Below are 19,333 nucleotides of genomic sequence, written 5' to 3'. Positions count from 1 at the left end.
GATCATAGTTTGCTTTGGAATACGCATCTTTAAGTCATTTTAATCTTTTTTTTGTCTGACTTTTCATATGGGACCATATTCATTTTAGAATTTGAGATGGTCATAGCATGTTTTATGACACTTAAGAAACCAAAACATAAACGGAAAGAAATATTAAGTACCTGAATATTTTTAAAACTTTAATGTGACATACAGGAAGTGTACTAAAAAACAAATCATCTGTTGCTCTCCTAAAAGAATGAGTAGCATAGAGAAGATACTTAACACACAATTTGTTGGTATACATTTAATCCAAAAATTGGTATTTTAACTGGATTTCTTGAAATATGCAGCTATGATTTTCATTAGACTCGTGGGCATTAACATTTTTCATATATTTGTATAGTATACTAATTGGAAGGATACTTTAAAATTCAAAGATGCAAAATTATACTTTTTATGAAATACAAAGTCATTTCAAAATACTAAAAGTCCTCCTTTATGCCCTGGATATTAAAATAATCAAGAGCCCTGGTGGCACAATGGTTAAGTACTTGGCTGCTAACTAAAAGGTGTGAGATTTGAACCCACCAGCCGCTCTAAGGGAGAAAAGACCTGGCAACCTGCTCCGATAAAGATTACAGCCTAGAAAACCCTATGGAGCAGTTCTACTCTGTCTGACAGGGTAGACGTGAGTCAGAATCAACTCAATGGCACAGAACAACAATTAAAATAATCACAAAAACTTTTGTATGTAAAAACATTTTATTTAACTTTGAAAAATCATATAGAGGAACTATGTTTTAGCATAGTAAGAAAAAAACATATAACTTAAAATATGTACTTTTAAATTTAATATGAATGATGCAGAATTTGGAGTAACTGTTAATGAAATTTACAACAAAATTTAAAGGTAAATTGACTCTTGATGGCATCAGTGATTTTGTCTGTATTGTTTTTTTCCCCACTATGGAAACAGGCCAAAAAGCACAAGAGAATGTATACATAGTTTACAGGTATTTAAAGCGTGGAAAGGTATATCTGGAAACCCTGGTGGCGTAGTGGCAAAGTGCTACGGCTGCTAACCAAGAGGTTGATAGTTCGAATCTGCCAGGCGCTCCTTGGAAACTCTATCGGGCAGTCCTACTCTGTCCTGTAGGGTCCTACAAGTCGGAATCGACTCAAGGGCAGTGGGTTTTTTTTTTTTTTTTTTTTTTTAAGGTATATCTGTGGGTGAAATATTGGGAAATTAAAAAATATATTTTTCTTCTAATTTTGTATTTTTTTTATTTCTGAATTTGACATTATGTTTTACTTTGGCAAAAGAAATAGTATATGTAAGACTAGAATGGGACATTTTTATCCTTTCTTTTCATAGAGAAGCAGATTAATTGAAAGGAAAACAGAAGGATTAAAAAGCATGGATAAAGAAAGCTTAATAATCCCCCAATAATTCTATAAAATAAAATTGAAAATCAAAGATTATACTTATTGTATAATTTGGCTTAGAAAACATGAAATGTCAATTTTTTTCACCTTTTTTTTTTTTTTTTTTACTATCCTACCCTCATTTTACAATAACAAGAACAACAAGAATTTCCCCTAATACTTAGAAAGCCTGTCTTTAATGATTTTTAATCAGACAGAAAAGTAGAGTTTATAGCAGGTTGCTTAAAATTTGAAGCATGCCTTAAAACTTAAAGATCGTATGTATATCAATCTGTATATGTTATAAACACATATAAAATACATTTGACAAACACAGTCATATAAAAAGTTGCAAAACTAAAGGCAGAATTGGACTTATATATGTAATGGAGAACAACAATAACTTTAATTTTTTTTTATTTGCTAATCTGTAGTCAACTATGATGTTTCTTTGAGTTGACATTTCCTTGCTCCATTGCAGTTATTTTTAGAAATAAATGTAAGATTTTACAAATATTCTGTTTCCCCACAGGATCTCAAGGTCAGCGTTTTTACAAAATGGCAGTTCTTAAGACTAGGATTTTAAGCTAGGACATGATTACATTTCCTATAAAACTAGAAATTATTTGATAAAATCTTAAATAAGTATTTTTGATTATGAACATTAGTCCAAATTTAATATTTGACACAATTCATATCAGCTTGCTATATTAATGGTAGTTTATTAGCTTTTCTGTTACTTAAAGAATAAGAACATGCTTATAATAGCCTTTTAAGAAATGGTTGCCTTTTTAAATTAAATTCTACTTGCACATAAAAAAAACAAAATCAATAATAGTCCTTGTACCCTTTCGGTTGGTTCTGTTTATTGTCTATGTACCATTTTGCTACCAGTTACATTGAATTGCTTTGAAATAAATAATAAAATTATTTCTGATGATGAAAACTCTTGGTGTTCTTTGTCAAAGTTTAGTTGTTTAGACAAATTGCATGTTCAATGAAACTATCAAATTTGTTACTTTGTTATCTCAACTGAAATATGAAGATAATCTCATTGGAAAAAATAGTCACAAATAAGTTGCTGTTGAATTTCTTCTTAATATAGGAGATTTTAAATAATTAAATGGTAGGAAAGCAAAAGGCAGGTTGGAAGGAAGAGGGAAAGAAAGAGGAAGAGAGAAAGGGAAATGTAAAAAAGGAAAGGAGAAAAGGAAGTGAGGGAAAAACTAATATAGGTACTAGAAGATTGTGTTCGGTTTTGTTTACAAAATAATGAATAATGCCCTCAATACAGTAATTTAAAGGCAGGTAATCACTGGTTGGAATCACTGGTTAGAGGAAAGAAAAATAATTTTAAATATAAAAGTAGACTACTGTTCCAGGCAAATGGAGTATACACATATCTCCCTATTCTCGCCACTAAGTCCAGCTAAAAACCCTGGACATTGTATATAAAACAAACAAGAAAACTCTGGAAAGTGGAGAGAAGAAAGAAGACTGACTAGAGAACCAGGCCTTGAGGAACAGCACGGTGGCAAATTCCCTGGGTTTTCTTTTTGCCCCCTTTACATCCTAGACCGGATGTTGGGAAACACCAATGCACACAGACCAAAGAATCCTGAGAAAAACCTGATCGCTCAGTCAAGGACTGGCTCCTGCAGCATTTGCAACTTCCGTAGTACCAGACTCCTGAGGCTTCTGAGTGTGGGCAGCTTCTCCAAAACAAGACTCTTAGACTATGTAGTGGTCAGTGTACCCAGTGCCCAGCAGCTACCCACAGGGGGATCCTTGCCCATGAGCAGCTCTTCCTGGAACCCTAGAGGGTGGATCTCCAGTAAGTTCCACCACAGCACCACAGTGACTTCGCCTCCGGTCTCTGAGCCATAGCTGCACCGTCTCCAAAAACGTCTGGATTTCAGCCTTGGGACACTATTCCCTTGATACTCTGTTTCATCCCCGAAGATAACAGATGTTCCTTGTATCTGCTATTCCTATATTATTTTAAAGTCCTCTTTAGATTTTATTAGCCAGTCTGGCATACTTTCACGCTATATTAATAATTCTTTATATTAAACTTTCTCTGTTCACATTACTGTGTGGCGTCTCTCCTCAGGTTGGACCCTAGCTGGTATGTGATTCACAAATCAGTAGTTCTCAGTCTGAGGTAATGGTGTATGAGATATCCCTCAGACTGCAAACCTAAGGGGCAGACTTAGGGCAAATTCAAGAATTAAATATCACCTGCTGAGAAACTTTTCAGGCAGAGGATGCATTCGCCCTGCGGAGCGAGAGACCATTTTTATTTCATTTTGATCATCTCTACCCTTTTTGCAAGGCCGTTCCCAGTGTGTTTGATTTTGCGGAGCAGGCCAGCTTTGATTACGATAGACCAATCTGAGCTTATAGCAAACGGTTCTTTAAAACAGGTATTTAGTTTATAATTAAGCTACATGTGCTACTTCATGATTTGGTAGAGTTGTATTTTATTACTTTTGTCTAAAAATGTTTCAGGGCAATGATCTGCCTTTCTGAGGATAAGCAATAGCAGGAATTTTTTTTAACAAATTGCGCTATGATTTAATCAAATCCCAAAGAAATATAGTTTCATACAAAATTTTTATTTTCCTCTTTTGCCACCATGTATATAAAACACCTGTTTTATTTCACGTGATACCAGGCCAGGTACCTTTGCACTTGAAAATTAAGTACAATTGCAAAAGAAAACATTTTTAAATTGATAGGTTGCCACTCAATGATCTTTATGTTATTTATATTCATGCGGAATACGAAAGCTTGATTGGGCCATGCTATGGACTTCATTGTGTTCCCCAAAAAGAAACGCGGCAGTCCTAATCCCCCCTCCCCCCACCACTCCACAACCCTGTAAAACTAATCCTGTTTGGAAATAGAGATTATGTTTTTTATTTTAGTGAGAGCCTATGAGAGTAGCTGAATCCTAAACTTAATCTCTTCTGAGTGGTATTTTATAAAAAGAGCAGAACTGACACAGACACGCACAAGGGGAAGACAGAGGCCGTGTGAGAACCCGTCTACAAGGAAGGCAATGCCAAGGATTTCCAGCAGAGGAATTCCAAGGACTGCCGGCAGACACCGGAAACTAGGAGAGAGGCCCAAAGAAGAAGCTGACACGACCAAACCCTGACAGGGACTTGTGGCATTTATCATGGTAGCACTAGGTAATTAAGACAGGTCATCGCAATACAAAAATGTATTTTCTTCTCTGAAAACTCTGAGCTTGCGATAAGGCAGTGCCTATGGGACGCTGTTTCACTAGACCTGAAGGAAGTACTGAAGTTGGGGTTTGTAAATATCGTGCATGGTCATATATGCACACTGAATTTATATATGACCAAAGTAATAATTCTACAGTTATAAGTACTTTTTATTACTGCTTATTGTTATTATTTCAAAAATTGCACCTTGTTGTGTCAAATGTAATAGATTCCAAATTTTAATAGAACAGAATAAGACCCCAAAATATCTGTCAATTTGTCATATGATCTCACAAAGAAACTGATACTTTATAATAACATATTAGTCAGGACAGGCTTGGCCCTCCTGCAGTGATAGATAAACACTATAATCTAGGTGGCTTAATTCAATTAAAATTTATTTTTATCTAGAATAATGCCCAATGCAGAAACGGTCTAAAGTCTCAGAATGAAAGATTTTATAAATATCCATCCAAGTGAATAATATAAATACAGAAATAACTGAAGTAATAAAAATATTTATTACCTTTTCTGAGAATTCAAATCTGGAAATAAAAGAAGTAGAAAGGAAGAACAATTAAAAAATACTTCAACTTTACATATTTTGGGCCAATGAATGATTTGATTTTTTAAAAAAATACTATTTTATAATTTTTTTTTAGTGAAGATTAATTGATTTTTAATGTTTTGGGTGAACAGCATGCTGTGAAGTGAGTATGAAATGACTGACATTTAGCCTGGAAAACATGTTGCTAAAGATAATTAAGAAGCTGTGTTTGATTTATAATGTCTAAAGTAAAGGAAGGGAATTTTTTTTTTTTTAATTACTCAAAGTCCTCTAAATCAGTGTGAACACTTCTCATTCCTCTTGAGAGAACTTAATTTGAAGCAAGAAGAAGAGTAAAAATCCTAAATTAACAGAGAAAAAGATAGTTCTTTGATCACTTTTGAATGTAAACGTGTCAGGCACGGATATTTAAAATAAGAAATCTGTCTTTTGAAAAATTCTACCTATTTTCCAATATAGTTGTGACACTTATTAGATTGTACTAAAAGTTTAACACTCTTAATAAAGTAATTTTATTTTTATAGAAATTCATTTGGGGGTCATGATTTTTTTTTTTTCCTTTTTCTTGAGTTTGCTGAAATATTGACATTCAGCTACTGCAAATAACAAACTTTTAAAAGTGTATTATTAAGAATCTGTTGGAGCTTTTTCTCAACAGATTTGCTGCAATAGCACAGGTGTTGGTGAAAACTATTGCAAAGTCTAAGCCAAAATGCAAAAGAAAAAGACCCGTATCAATATCATCCCCATTGGATACATAGATTCGGGCAAGTCTGCCACCACAGGTCAGCTCGTCTACGAATGTGGTGGGACTGACAAAGAACCATTGAAAAAATTGAGAAGGAACCTGCTGAGATGGGAAAGGTCTCCTTCAAGTATGCCTGGATCTTGGATAAACTGAAAGCTGAACGTGAGCGAGGTATCACCATTGATACCTCCCTGTGGAAATTTGAGACCAACAAGTATTACGTGACCATCATCGATGCCCCCACGACACAGAGACTTTATCAAAAACCTAATTACAGAAACATCACAGGTTGACTGTGTTGTCCTGATTGTTGCTGCTCGTGTTGGTGAATTTGAAGCTGGTATCTCCAAGAATGGGCAGACCTGTGAGCATGCCCTTCTGGCTTACACATTAGGTGTGAAACAACTAATTGTTATCAAAATGGATTCCACTGAGCCACCCACCCTACAGCCAGAGGAGCTACGAGTAATAGTACAAGATCTGCAAAATGTTATAGGCTTCCTGAACAGTGAGTCCTTCTGGCAATTTTACCTATACAGACACAGTTTAGATAAACTGAAAACTGAGCAAATAACAAAGTGTTAGGGTTAAGAAAATTGGCTACAACACTGACACAGTAGTATTTGTGCCAATTTCTGGTTGGAATGGTGACAACACGCTGTAACAAAGTGCCAACAAGCCTTGGCTCAAGGGATGGAAAGTCACCCATGAGGATGGTAATGTCCATGGAACCATGCTGCTTGAAGCTCTGGATTGCATCCTGCCACCAACTCGTCCAACTGACAAGCCCCTTCATCTGCCTCTCCAGGATGTCTACAAAATTGGTAGTACTGGCACTGTCCCTGTGGGCAGGGTGGAGACTGGTGTTTTCAGGCCTGGCATGGTGGTCACCTTTGCTCCAGTCAATGTCACCACTGAAGTAAAGTCTATGGAAATGCACCATGGAGCTTTGAGCGAAGCTCTGCCTGGGAACAACGTAGGCTTCAATGTCAAGAATGTCTCTGCCAAAGATATTCGTTGTGGCAATGCAGCTAGTGTCAGCAAAAATGACCCACCAATGGAAGCAGCTGGCTTCACTGCTCGGGTGATGATCCTGAACCAGCCAGGCCAAATCAATGGTGGTTATGCCCCTGTGCTGGATAGTTACACAGCTCACATTGCTTGCAAATTTGCTGAGCTCAAAAAGAAGATTGATTGCCATTCTGGTAAGAAGCTAGAAAACCAAAACCAAACCCATTGCCCTTGAGTCAATTCCAACTCCTAGTGACCTTATCAGATAGAATAGAACTGCCCCGTAGGGTTTCCAAGAAGTACCTGGTGGATTCAAACTTCCCATCTTTGGGGGAGCAGCCATAGCTCTTAACCACTATGCCACCAGCGTTTCCAAGAAGCTAGAAGATGGTCCCAAATTCTTGAAGTCTGGAGATGCTGCCATCATTAACATGGCTCCTGGCGAGCCCACGTGTACTGAGAGCCTCTCTGACTGTCCTCCTTGGGCCGTTTTGCTGTTCGCCGTATGAGTCAGACAGCTGCCATGGTGTCATCAAGGCAGCGGACAAAAAGGCTGCTGGAGCTGGCGAGGTCACCAAGCCTGCTCAGGAAGCTCAGAAGGCTGAATGACTGTTACCCATAACACCTGCCACCCCAGTCCTAACCAGTGATGGAGGAAGAGTCTCAGAACTGTTTGTCTCAACTGACCATTTAAGTTTAATAGTAAAAGATTGGTTAATGATAACCATGCATTGTAAAGCATTCAGAAGGAAAAGAATGTTTTGTGGACCATTTGCTTCTTTTGGGTCTGTGGCAGTTTTAAGTTATTAGTTTTTAAATTAGTACTTTTTAAATGGAAACAACTTGACCAAAAATCTGTCACAGAATTTTGAGACCCATTAAAACAAAGTTTGATGAGAAATCATTGTCTTCTTTTGGTCAACACTGAAGCTTTATAATTCTGTTTTCTCTGCTAAAACTATTCAGGGTTAACTGAAATGCTTCAAGCAGCAATTGAGTGTTTTTTTCACCTGTCTAAGGAGAGGGGTCTTTAAGAACCTGGTGGAAAAGCAACGGGAGTAGGGTTGGTTGGAATGCTTAATATTGGTTAGGACAGAAAAGTGAAAGTAACTAGTACTGTTTATATACAAGCGGCCTTGGAAGAAGGCCGCGTTCTGTAATAAAGGCCCTTTTACGTATAGAACTTAGTTTTGTGTGGTATTACTGAGTGAGTTTATTATAATCTCCTCAATTTCCCACTTTTCGAAATGTGCATTTTCACGTTTACAAACAACGCAGCACTTAGAGTCTAAACTGAGACTTAAGTAGCACTGAGCCGCTTACCGCCTCTGAGACAATCGTGTCTGGGTTCTAGGAAAAATAAAGGTGAAAGATACTGGAAAAATAAAAAAAGAATCTGTAAGTGAAAAAGCTTAGTGTATAAAGAGTTCTGTAACATTTGTAAAGTTTTTCTTAGATGACCATTACTAAATGGTATTTACAAGAGGTGCCCTGCCTATAGGGTCGCTATGAGTCGGAACCGACTCGACGGCAGTAGGTTTGTTTGTTTTTTTGGCCCTGCCTCATAATTATTTGGGCTTTCAGAGCAATTTTTCGATATTAAAAGAATCAGACTTCCCTGGCGTCTTCCAGTATTCCCTAACAGCATCTTTTCGTTTACTCCTTTATCTGAAGTAGCCACCAATTACCGAATTCATATAACCTGGAAGTAACTTAGCCAAGTAATTTAACATCTGTCTGTATCATAGATAGAAGACAATCTTCATCTGAGTCTCAAACCAATTGCTTTTTGTAACTCTTCCAATATCATCATAGAATAAATTAGAGGCTGTAGATGATTATCAAGGGTAAGTAATTTGTTTTGTGTATAGAATATTGATCATGTCTCTAAACATATCTGTGTTGTGATTGCCGTATCTTACACTCTGCTGTGGTGCCCTGTACTCACTTTTAAAGAGGCAGCTGCTTAGCCCTGGGGCATTCAAGAGCTAAATGGTAGGGCGTTTTGGCCAAGTAGAAAAATGGTCAACCAGCATCAACTCTGTGATTTTGTGTCATGGCAGGGATGGTGCTCTATGGGTCGCTAATGATAAAGTTGTGCTTGTGCCCATTGCTTGCTTAGCAATTTAAAGCAAAACACTTGCTTAAAGAAGGCTCTGCTGATGGGAGTATGTGTCAAGCTTGATCTTGAGCCAGGACTCATACCAAATGGCTCTGTCAACGGCTCTGAGGAGCTTGACACCACTGGCAGCGGTATCTGGGTAATGAAATTAGAAAATGATGTTTGTAGGGGAAAATCGTTATAGATACGGACAATAGATAGAAACTCTTAGTTTACTCCAGGGCTACACCAATAAGTCTAACTCCAGTCTTGCACTTCTCCATTCCTTTCTCCAAACTGTAGTGAGAAATTTTTTTTCCAAAATTTAAGTTGATTCTTGGTTAAAATCATTTAAAGGCTTCTCATTACTCTTACAAAAAAGACCAAAATAAACTAGCAGGCCTAATAGGTATAATCTGATCCGTGCTTTTACCTCTTCCATCTCACCTCTTGATCACTATCTCCCACTTACAATGAATTCTCAGTTTTTCAAGTATGCCACCTTCTCTTTCCCTAATAAACACTGTACCTGCGCTATTTCTTCTGCCTCAAATTATTATCCCCTAGATTTGGCTAACTTCTATGTATCCACTATTCATTTAGTTATGCAAAAATATTTATTGAGAGCCATACTTGAACTAAATCGTAATCATACTTATTAGTAGTAGTATGATTAAAAAAAAAAAAGTTGCCATTGAGTCTATTCCGACTCATAGTGACCCTTAAGTATTTGATAATAAGGAAGAAACAAACTTTTAAAATCTGATTACAGAATTCCTTTCAGGGAGAGAATGTACCTCCTATTTAAAAACCAAACCCATTGCCATCCAATCAGTTCAGACTCATAGGAATACACTATTGGGCATGTTTGGCTAAAAGAGAAGCTTCTGTGGAAATAACCTGAATGGGCTGGAGCTAGACAAGTGGCAGTTCAACTAACCTGCATAAGAAGAAAACAAAAGAGACTTGGAGAGAAGAAAAAAGAATAAGTCTATTGAGGAGGATAGTAAGAGAAGGAAGGTCTGAACAACATATGACAGGTGGTAGATGAGTACAGGAGTGAGCTGGGAGAAGCTTTGGACAGAGAAGTTTTCAGTGCTGGAGGTGATAAAATGAATTTTTATGAAAAACATATCTGATATTTGTTTTAAATGTTTTCTCTGTGTTATACATCAATGTATCTGCCCCTTCCTCCCTCATTGACCCAAATCTTCAATAAATTCTGTTACTTAAAGAAACTTGTTGTGATGAGTCAATGAGGAAAAATGAATTCATTGAGGGCTGTAGCTGTCAGTGAATAATTGGCATGTACCAAGTGGTATTTTCTTTAGTTATATTACATAGACTGTAATTGAGATGGAGAGGAAAGTGTAAAATGTCCTTCTTCCCCTGGTGAGTTGACCCAGAGATCTGTTCCACGCCTGTATAGCCCCATAAATATGTCATGGGCCTTGGGAACAAATGGGCAAAGGGCTCTGAGGCTTATATGGTTGGGAAGGGGAAGAATCTGGAGAGGTCAAATGCAGAAGAAGAGGCAAAGAAGAGGAAGAGGGAGGCTTCTTGAAACAGTCTGGTCTCAAGATATGTGACTGTCTATGGTCAGCTTTAATGGTGTCAAAGGAAAAAAAAAATTACCTCCCCATCTGGGACCTAAGATTAGATATTGCCAGCATATAATTACATAATCATCTACCTCCAGGAAAACTTACAGCTAAAGCACTAGGGGAGGGGACCTGCATCCCTAGGGTACATTCTTTCAGTACAGCTTCATTATAAGTATCATGTAGGTGGTGGGGAGGAGAAACTGCTTTCTGTTGCCCCTGTTCTTGTCTGATACTTGGGGAATAAAGGGCCTGCATAGTGTTCAACAATAAAATGACCTGTGGTTCAAGACAAAGCTGACAGCGATGAGGAGGAAGACATGGGACACACACACAAACTACTATCAGGTGATTCAGTATGAGACTTGAGACAAGTTCATTTTCTTCTCATATAAGGTAATTCCTGAAGAGGAAACGGAGGACCCGATAATTAAGTTGCATTTGTTTAATGTTTGTTTTCCTTGATAGACTGTACACTTCCCAAAGTCAGGATACATGGCCCTATCTCTATTCCCCTAACCCTTGGATTATTGATTTTTGAAAATATTTGTTGACTAACAGGCTTTATCTTATAAATGCTAAAAAATGCTGGATACCACATATTACTCAACGACTGAGAAAGTATGTCTTTTAAACTAATTGTGTTCGGTTGGTCCACACACTATTTAAGAAATGCGTGTTTCTAATTTTTTATGCTTATGTGTGAGTATGTGCCAGAGCACGAAGTGAAAAAGAAATGCATGTCTGAGTAGAAATGGGGAAGGAAAGGTAAGAACATTCTTTTACTTCAAAAGTTTTCTTTTTTTTGTTTTCCTACTCAAAGCCACAAACTTGAGTTTAGATAACAAAGATGGATCGTTCCATTGATACTGATGCTGTTATATAGGAAGGGTAATGATTGAATTCAAAATCTATTTGCTCAGTCCTAAAGAAATGAAAGAAATTACGAATGTGCATGGGCAGAATAAAGTGGACAAGAGTAGGAGATGCAAATCTCATTAATTTTGCATATGTGTTTCTTTTGCTCTTTCTACCTCAGTTTCTGTATGAGTGTGTGTTTTTGATTATACATATAGCTGATCTTAGCAAACGAAAAAGGAACTCTGATGGTGCAAGGGTTAGGTGCTCAGATGTTAGCCTAAAAATTGGTGTTCAAATCCACCCAGTGGCTCTGCAAAAGAAAAGACCTGAAGATCTGCTTCAGTAAAGAGTACAGCCTAGAAAATACTATGGAGCAGTTCTGCCCTGCCACATGGGGTTGCTATGAGTTGGAATTGACCTGACTGGCACCCAACAACAATAGCAAAGGAAAAGCTGGTAAATCAGTCTTCAGAAAGGCCAGGAACATTTTCATGATACAAAAAGTGATTTTAAAAAAACTTCAAGTTTTTGCTCATTTGTGCCACTACTCCCAAGGTTCAAATTCCTAGAGCTGAAAGATTGAGTAGGCTTTTTCTCAAAATGATGCAACTGAACACCATCTCCCCACAGTGCCCATTCTGTGTACGTGTTGCATGTGTGTGTGTGTCAATATGTGTGTGTGATTTTTCAATATCTGCCCTTCCTATTTTAGAGTGATTCATCATTATTTGTAGAATTAGTGGGATGCCCTTCCCTGCCTCCACTATGAAAAAATAAAGGTGGAAGTTCTCCACTATCCTAATTACTGTGATCTACTCTTGGCCACACCTAAGATTTCAATCAAGAGCTGATAAGGTGAAGGATTGGTTAGAATTGATTTGTTCTGCCTTACAAAAGCATCTGTGATGCCCCAAAATATGGAATGTCTAGCAAGTATTGTAGCATATAATACTATTATTTTGACTACGTTGTTTTTCCTTCCAAACTTAAAGATCCTCATTGATTCTTCCCTGTTTTCCAAGCCTGTTTCTTTATTCTCTGGTTAGTAGTACTAGTTCCAATATCTGTCTAAAAATCGCTCTTTTATATAAGGAAATGTGGTCTTGTCAGTTGTGAACAAGTGTGGGAAATAGTTTGCAAAAAGAGCTACAATGATTTTCTTTTTTGATTCATGTAATTCTATATTGACTGTAGGTTTGACCCTGTAAATTGCTTTGGCTAATGGGACATCTGCAAGCAAGATGGAAGCAGAAGTCCTGAAAAGTCTTGCTCATTAGATTTACTTTCTTTTGCTCCTCTTTAAGACTATGTGAAAACAATGTCAATAAGCCTGGGCTGATGTACTGGAGGATGTGCAATCACATGAAGAATAGACAAGTGGTCACAGTTGAGACCTCCTAGATCTAACAGCCTGCCAAACATATGAGTGATGCTATCCTAGACCACCTCACACCAGCACATCTTCCAGATGGCCACACGAATGAGCCAAAATAGCTCAGATCAGAAGAAATACCATCTAATCTACAGAATCATAAGGAGTAATAAATGTTTCTTGTTTTAGGCTACTAAGTTTTGGAGTGATTCGTTATAGGGTAAAACCTAACTGACATATCATGAACTCTGTCTGATTTGTATACCCTCTTCAAAGAGAGAGAACACAAGGACTTTCTTAGTTAATTCATCCACCTCCAAATTCAGGATCTCTAGTGATGTCCAGTCCTTCTGTAGTTCTTCCCTCAGGCACTAAAATCTCTAAGCCAGGAAAGCCTGAGAACAATAGAAAGGAAAACAGCTCTCTTTCTTTCTCCATCTCTCTCTCTTTCTCTACCTATCAGTCTCCAAAATATATCATTACAAGCAATCATGAAAAAAAAAAAAAACCTCCATAACCACAAAGGGAACTAACAATTCTTCACATCAAAATAAAAAAGAAGAAAAACATAAAGACTCAGCAAATACAAAATCAGCAAAAATGAAAAAAGGTAAAAAGAAAATACATAAAAAAAAAATGACTCAGCACAAAAAATTAGGTGGAACAAAGAAACTGTCAACAAACACACAAAAAAAATACATCAAAATGACTACATTAAACTCATACCTAGCAACAATCATGCTGAATGTAAGTGAACAAAATGCACCAATAAAGAGACAGAGAGTAGCAGAATGGATTAAAAAAAAAAAAAAAAAAACACGATTCATCTATATGCTGCCTACAAGAGACACGTCTTAGACTCAAAGACACAAACAAACTAAAACTCAAAGGATGGGAAAAAAATAAATCAAGCAAACAACAATCAAAAAAGAACGGGAGGGGCAATAATAATCTCTGACAAAATAGACTTGAAAGCAAAATCCACCACAAAGGTTAAGGAAAGACACTATATGATGATTAAAGGGTCAATAAACCAGGAGGACATAACCACAATAAATACTTACACACCCAATGACAGGGCTTCAAAATATATAAAACAAACTCTATGCATTGAAAAGAGAAATAGGCAGTTCCACAAAAATAGGAGATTTCAACACACCACTTTTGTTGAAGGACAGAACATCCAGAAAGAAGCCGAATAAAGACATGGAAGATCTAAATGCTACGATCAACCAACTTGATCTCATAGACATATATACAGAACACTCCACCTAACAGCAGTGAAGTATACCTTCTTTTCCAAGGCACTTGGAACATTCTTCAGAATAGATCACATATTGGGCCACAAAGCAAGCCATAACAGAATCCAAAACATCAAAATATTACAAAGCATCTTTTCTGACAATAAAGCCATAAAAACAGAAATAAATAACAGAAAAACCAAGGAAAAAATTCAAATACATGGCAACTGAACAACACCTTGCTCAAAAAACTACTGGATTATAGAAGAAATCAAGAACAGAACAAAGAAATTCATAGAATCATATGAGAATAAAAACACATCCTACAAAAACCTTTGGGACACAGCAAAAGTACTGTTAAGAGGTCAATTTATAGCAATGAATGCATGCATCCAAAAAGAAGAAATGGCCAAAATCAAAACACTAACCCTACAACATGAACAAATAGAGAACAGCAGAAGAACCCCTTCGGCACCAGAAAAAAGGAAATAATAAAAATTAGAGCTGAAATAAATGAAATCAGAGAATAGAAAAACAATGGAAAGAGTTAACAAGACCAAAAGCTGTTTTTTTGAAAAGATCAACAAAATTGAAAAACCATTGGCCAAACTGACAAAAGTAAAACAGGAGAGGAAGCAACTAACCCTGAATAAGAAATGAGATGATCGATATCACAACAGATTCAACTGAAATTAACAGAATCATAACAGAATACTATGAAAATTATACTCCAATAAATTTGAAAACCTAGAGGAAATGGACAAATTTCTAGAAACACACTACCTACCTAAACTAACACAAACTGAGATAGAACAGCTAAGTAAACCTATAACAAAAGAAGAGATTGAAGAGATAATTAAAAAGCCCCAACAACAACAACAAACCCTGGCCATGACTTTACATTGTGAAAATGTCAGTTCTACCCAAACCAATCTATAGATACAATGTGATCCTGATCCAAATTCCAAGGACATTTTTAATGAGATGGAGAAACAAATCACCGAATTCATATGGAAAGGGGAGAGGCCCTGAATAAGTAAAGAATTACTGAAGAAGAAGAACAATGTGGGAGGCCTCGCACTACCTGAATTTAGAACCTATCATACCACCACAGTAGTCAAAACAGCCTGGTACTGGTACAACAGCAGATACATAAACCAACGGAACAAAATTAAGAATCCAGACATAAATTTATGTACTTATGAGCAGCTGATATTTGACAAAGGCCCAAAGACCATTAAATGAAGAAAATACTGTCTCTTTAACAAATGGTACTGGCATAACTGGATATGCATCTGCAAAAAATGAAACAAGACCCATTCTTCACACCATACACAAAAACTAACTCAAAATGGATCGAAGACCTAAATATAAAATCTAAAATGATAAAGATCATGAAGAAAAAATGGGGACAACATTAGGAACCCTAATACATGGCATAAACAGAATACAAAGCATAACTACCAATGCACAAACACCAGAAGAGAAACTAGATAACTGGGAGTTCCTAAAAATTAAACATTTATGTTCACTAAAGACTTCACCAAAAGAGTAAAAAGACAACCTACGGACTGGGAAAAAAATTTTGGGCTATGACACATCCGATCAGGGTCTAATTTTTAAGATCTACAAGATAATGCACAACCTCAAAAACAAAAAGACAACCCAATTAAAAAATGGGTAAAGGGTATGAACACACACTTCACCAAAGAAGACATTCAGGTGGCTTTTAGATAAGTAAGGAGATGCTCACTGTCATTAGCCATGAGAGAAATGCAAATCAAAACTATAATGACATACCATCTCATCCCAACAAGGCTAGCACTAATCCAAAAGACACAAAATAGTAAATGTTGGAGAGTTTGTGGAGAGACTGCAACACTTGCACACTGTTGGTGGTAATATAAAATGTTACAACTGCTATGGAAATAGATTTGGCACTTCCTTAGGAAGCTAGAAATAGAACTTCCATACAATCCAGCAATCCCACTCCTTGGAATATATCCTAGAGAAAAAAGAGCCATCACACAAGTAGACATACATACAACCATGTTCATTGCAGTGCTGTTCACAATAGCAAAAAGATAGAAACAAACTTAAATGCCCACCAACAGATAAATGCCCACCAACAAAGCGCATACGCACAATGCAATACTATGCAACGATAAAGAACAATGATGAATCCTGAAACATTTCACAACATGGATGAATCTGGCAGGCATTATGCTGAGTGAAATTAGTCAGTGGAAGAAGGACAAATACTGTGTGAGACCACTATTATAAGAACTCAAAAAATGGTTGAAACACAGAAGAAAACATTCTTTGATGGTTACAAGAGTGGGGAGGGAGGGAGAGAAGAATTCACTAAGTAGAAAGTAGACAAGAATTATCTTAGGTGACGGGAAGGACAACACACAATACAGGGGAAGTCAGCACAACTGGACTAAACAAAAAGATAAGTTTCCTCAACACAACTAAACACTTCGAGGGACAAAGTAGCAGGGGCACGTGCCTGAGGACTATAGTTTTGGGGGACATCTAGGTCAACTGGAATAACAAAGTTTATTAAAACAATGTTCTGCATCCCACTTTGGTGAGCGGCGTCTGGGGTCTTAAAAGCTTGTGAGCAGCAATCTAACATACATCTATTGGAGCAAAAGAGAATGAAGAACACCAAAGACACAAGGAAAATATTAGCCCAAGAGACAAAATGGTCACATAAACCAGAGACTCCATCAGCCTGAGACCAGAAGAACTAGATGGTGCCTGGGTACCACCAAAGACCGCCTTAACAGGGAATACAACAGAGAGTCCCTGATGGAGCAGGAGAAAAGTATGGTGCAGAACTCAAATTCACTTAAAAAGACCAGACTTAATGGTCTGACTGAGACTGGAGGAACCCTCAAGGACATGGCCCTCTGATTACCTATTAATCCAGAAATGAAACTATTCCCGAAGCCAACCCTTCAGACAAAGATCAGACTGAAGTATAAAACATAAAATAATACTTGTGAAGAATGTGCTTCTTAGTTCAAGCAGGTAGATGGGACTAAATAGGCGGCTCCTTTCTGGAGGCAGGATGAGAAGACAGAAAGAGACTGGAGCTGTTTGAATGGACATGGGAAACCCGGGGTGGAAAGAGAGAGTGTGCTGTCACATACAGGGATTGCAACCCAAAAAACAAAAAAACCCAGTGCCCTCGAGTTGATTCCAACTCGGATTGCAACAAGTATCGCATAACAATATGTGTATAAATTTTTGTATGAGAAATTACCTTGAGCAGTAAATTTTTTTCCAAAGTAGAATAAAATAAATAAATAAAATTTTATTATCTTAAAAAAAAAAACTACCTGCAGCTCCATCTCTTAACATTCACAGCAACGTATTCTGACCATAGTAGAAACAGAATCATATGTTGGTTACTGGTTCACATGATACATTGCATTCTTCAAGACAACACCAAAAATTTGAAGTATGGTGTTGCCCGTTTGACCCTATATACCTGAATATTCTCTATGGCTAATGCATCTAGGCCACAAAAAACAAAACAAAACAAACAAAAAATGTTGCCATTGAGTTGATTCCAACTCATGGCAATCTCATGAGTACAGAGTAGAACTACACTCCATCACAGATCACCAGGCCTTCTTTTTGAGGTGCCTCTGGGTCCATTCAAACTGCCAACCTTTCAGTTAGTACTGAAAGCATTTTACTATTTACAACACCCAAGGACTCCTCTGGGCACACAGTGTGTGACAATACCAGTTACAGACCGGCATTGACCTACTGTAGTAATTTTTGTACTTTGTAGCAAGTGTCAGAGATAGTATTAGTGAGGTATACTAAGCCAGTAATAGCAAATAAAATATATACAACTCCAACTATATAGTCAGAAACTGGGAAATAAACATTGAATTAGTTGAGTCCCACTGGGCTGACAATGAGGTGAGCACTGGGTAGAAATTCTATCTGCCACTTGATCCCCAGTGTAACAGTGGTGACATTCCTCAAGGTAACCAGGCCTGCCTTTCATTAGATGACTCTGCTGATAATATACTCCTTGTTAGGTATGAGTTGAGTAAAGGTCAAAGGCTCTTATGGTTATTTTACTCAGGCTCTATAAATCAAGAAAAACGTTGGTAGGTGGTCTGTAAATTCTGTTCCCAGGGACCCAGGATTAATGTTATCACAACTAGTGGCATTTTTTCAGAGCTACAATTAGCACATCAGTCCTGGTGCCTAAATAACCGTAAAACCTCAGTGGAGGGGTTAAGAGCCAATTCCGTGTCCTGCCACCTTGGGCTTCCTCCCATTCCTGCTGAGATCAGTGTAATTGTAGTCCTTCTCAGGTATAGAGAAACAGCTAATAAAGCATAAACAAAGATTCAGATACTAAAAGCTCTATTTGGCAAAGTAAATGAGTTGTAACTATAGCCCAGTGGTTCTCATTCCCGTTGCAAGTTATAATTACCTGGAGGAGTTTTTTTGCTTTTTTTTTTTTTTTAAATATTAATGGCCAGTCCCCATTGGAAACCAATTAAATCAGAATCTCTGAATATGGAACCTGGACATCTGTACATTTTTAAGGATCTTTAAGTGATTCTAATGTACATCCAGGGTTGTTATTTTCCCCATATATGTATTTAAACTACTATGATCTCTGAAAATTAACTGTTTCTCTTGGAAGACTGATGTTCACTGGTATGTGCTTACCTATGCATACCTGTGTTATGTTCAATAATTAGCCATAGGATCAGCATTAATCTCATGTGTCCTTTATTCTTTTTTACCTCCATCACCACAGAAAACCTCAAGCCAGTCCTCAACTTTGTCAACTAAAAATAAAATAAAATATCCAGCCCTAGTAAGGAGAGCTGTGTACCTTCGACTCGATTCCAACTCATGTGATCCACTATGCTCCCCCCAGTTCTTTACCAAACTTGCCTCCATTTATCAAATAGTTTCGCTACTGGATTACCATCAGATTCTGCAGGAGGATTCCTGATTAATTCTTGGGGATTTTAATATGTAGTAGCTGAGACTTTCAATTCTCTGTTCAATTTCTGGATCCACCCTCTGTTTCAGAAAGGTTACTGAAAATAAAATCTACTTCCAAACCAGAAAATACATAAGAGAAAGAAAAGTTTTATTATTGAATAAGTGTTAAACCAGAACCTGACGCATCACAGG

The 19,333-nt window shown here is 37.2% G+C and overlaps 1 long non-coding RNA gene and 1 pseudogene across 2 annotated transcripts in view; one reads left to right on the top strand and one right to left on the bottom strand.

The window, feature by feature from the left end:
- LOC126066822 (uncharacterized) overlaps window positions 1-19,333 on the bottom strand; it is a 917,409-nt gene that overhangs the window by 282,457 nt on the left and 615,619 nt on the right. The gene's annotated exons all lie outside the window — the stretch shown is intronic.
- On the top strand, window positions 5,921-7,576 carry LOC126066809 (elongation factor 1-alpha 1-like; annotated as a pseudogene).

Source organism: Elephas maximus, chromosome 24 (genome assembly GCF_024166365.1).
Source record: "Elephas maximus indicus isolate mEleMax1 chromosome 24, mEleMax1 primary haplotype, whole genome shotgun sequence".
NCBI classification, from domain to species: domain Eukaryota; kingdom Metazoa; phylum Chordata; class Mammalia; order Proboscidea; family Elephantidae; genus Elephas; species Elephas maximus.
The sequence above is the reverse complement of the archived record's forward strand: the minus strand, read 5'-3'. Positions and strand labels throughout refer to the sequence as shown.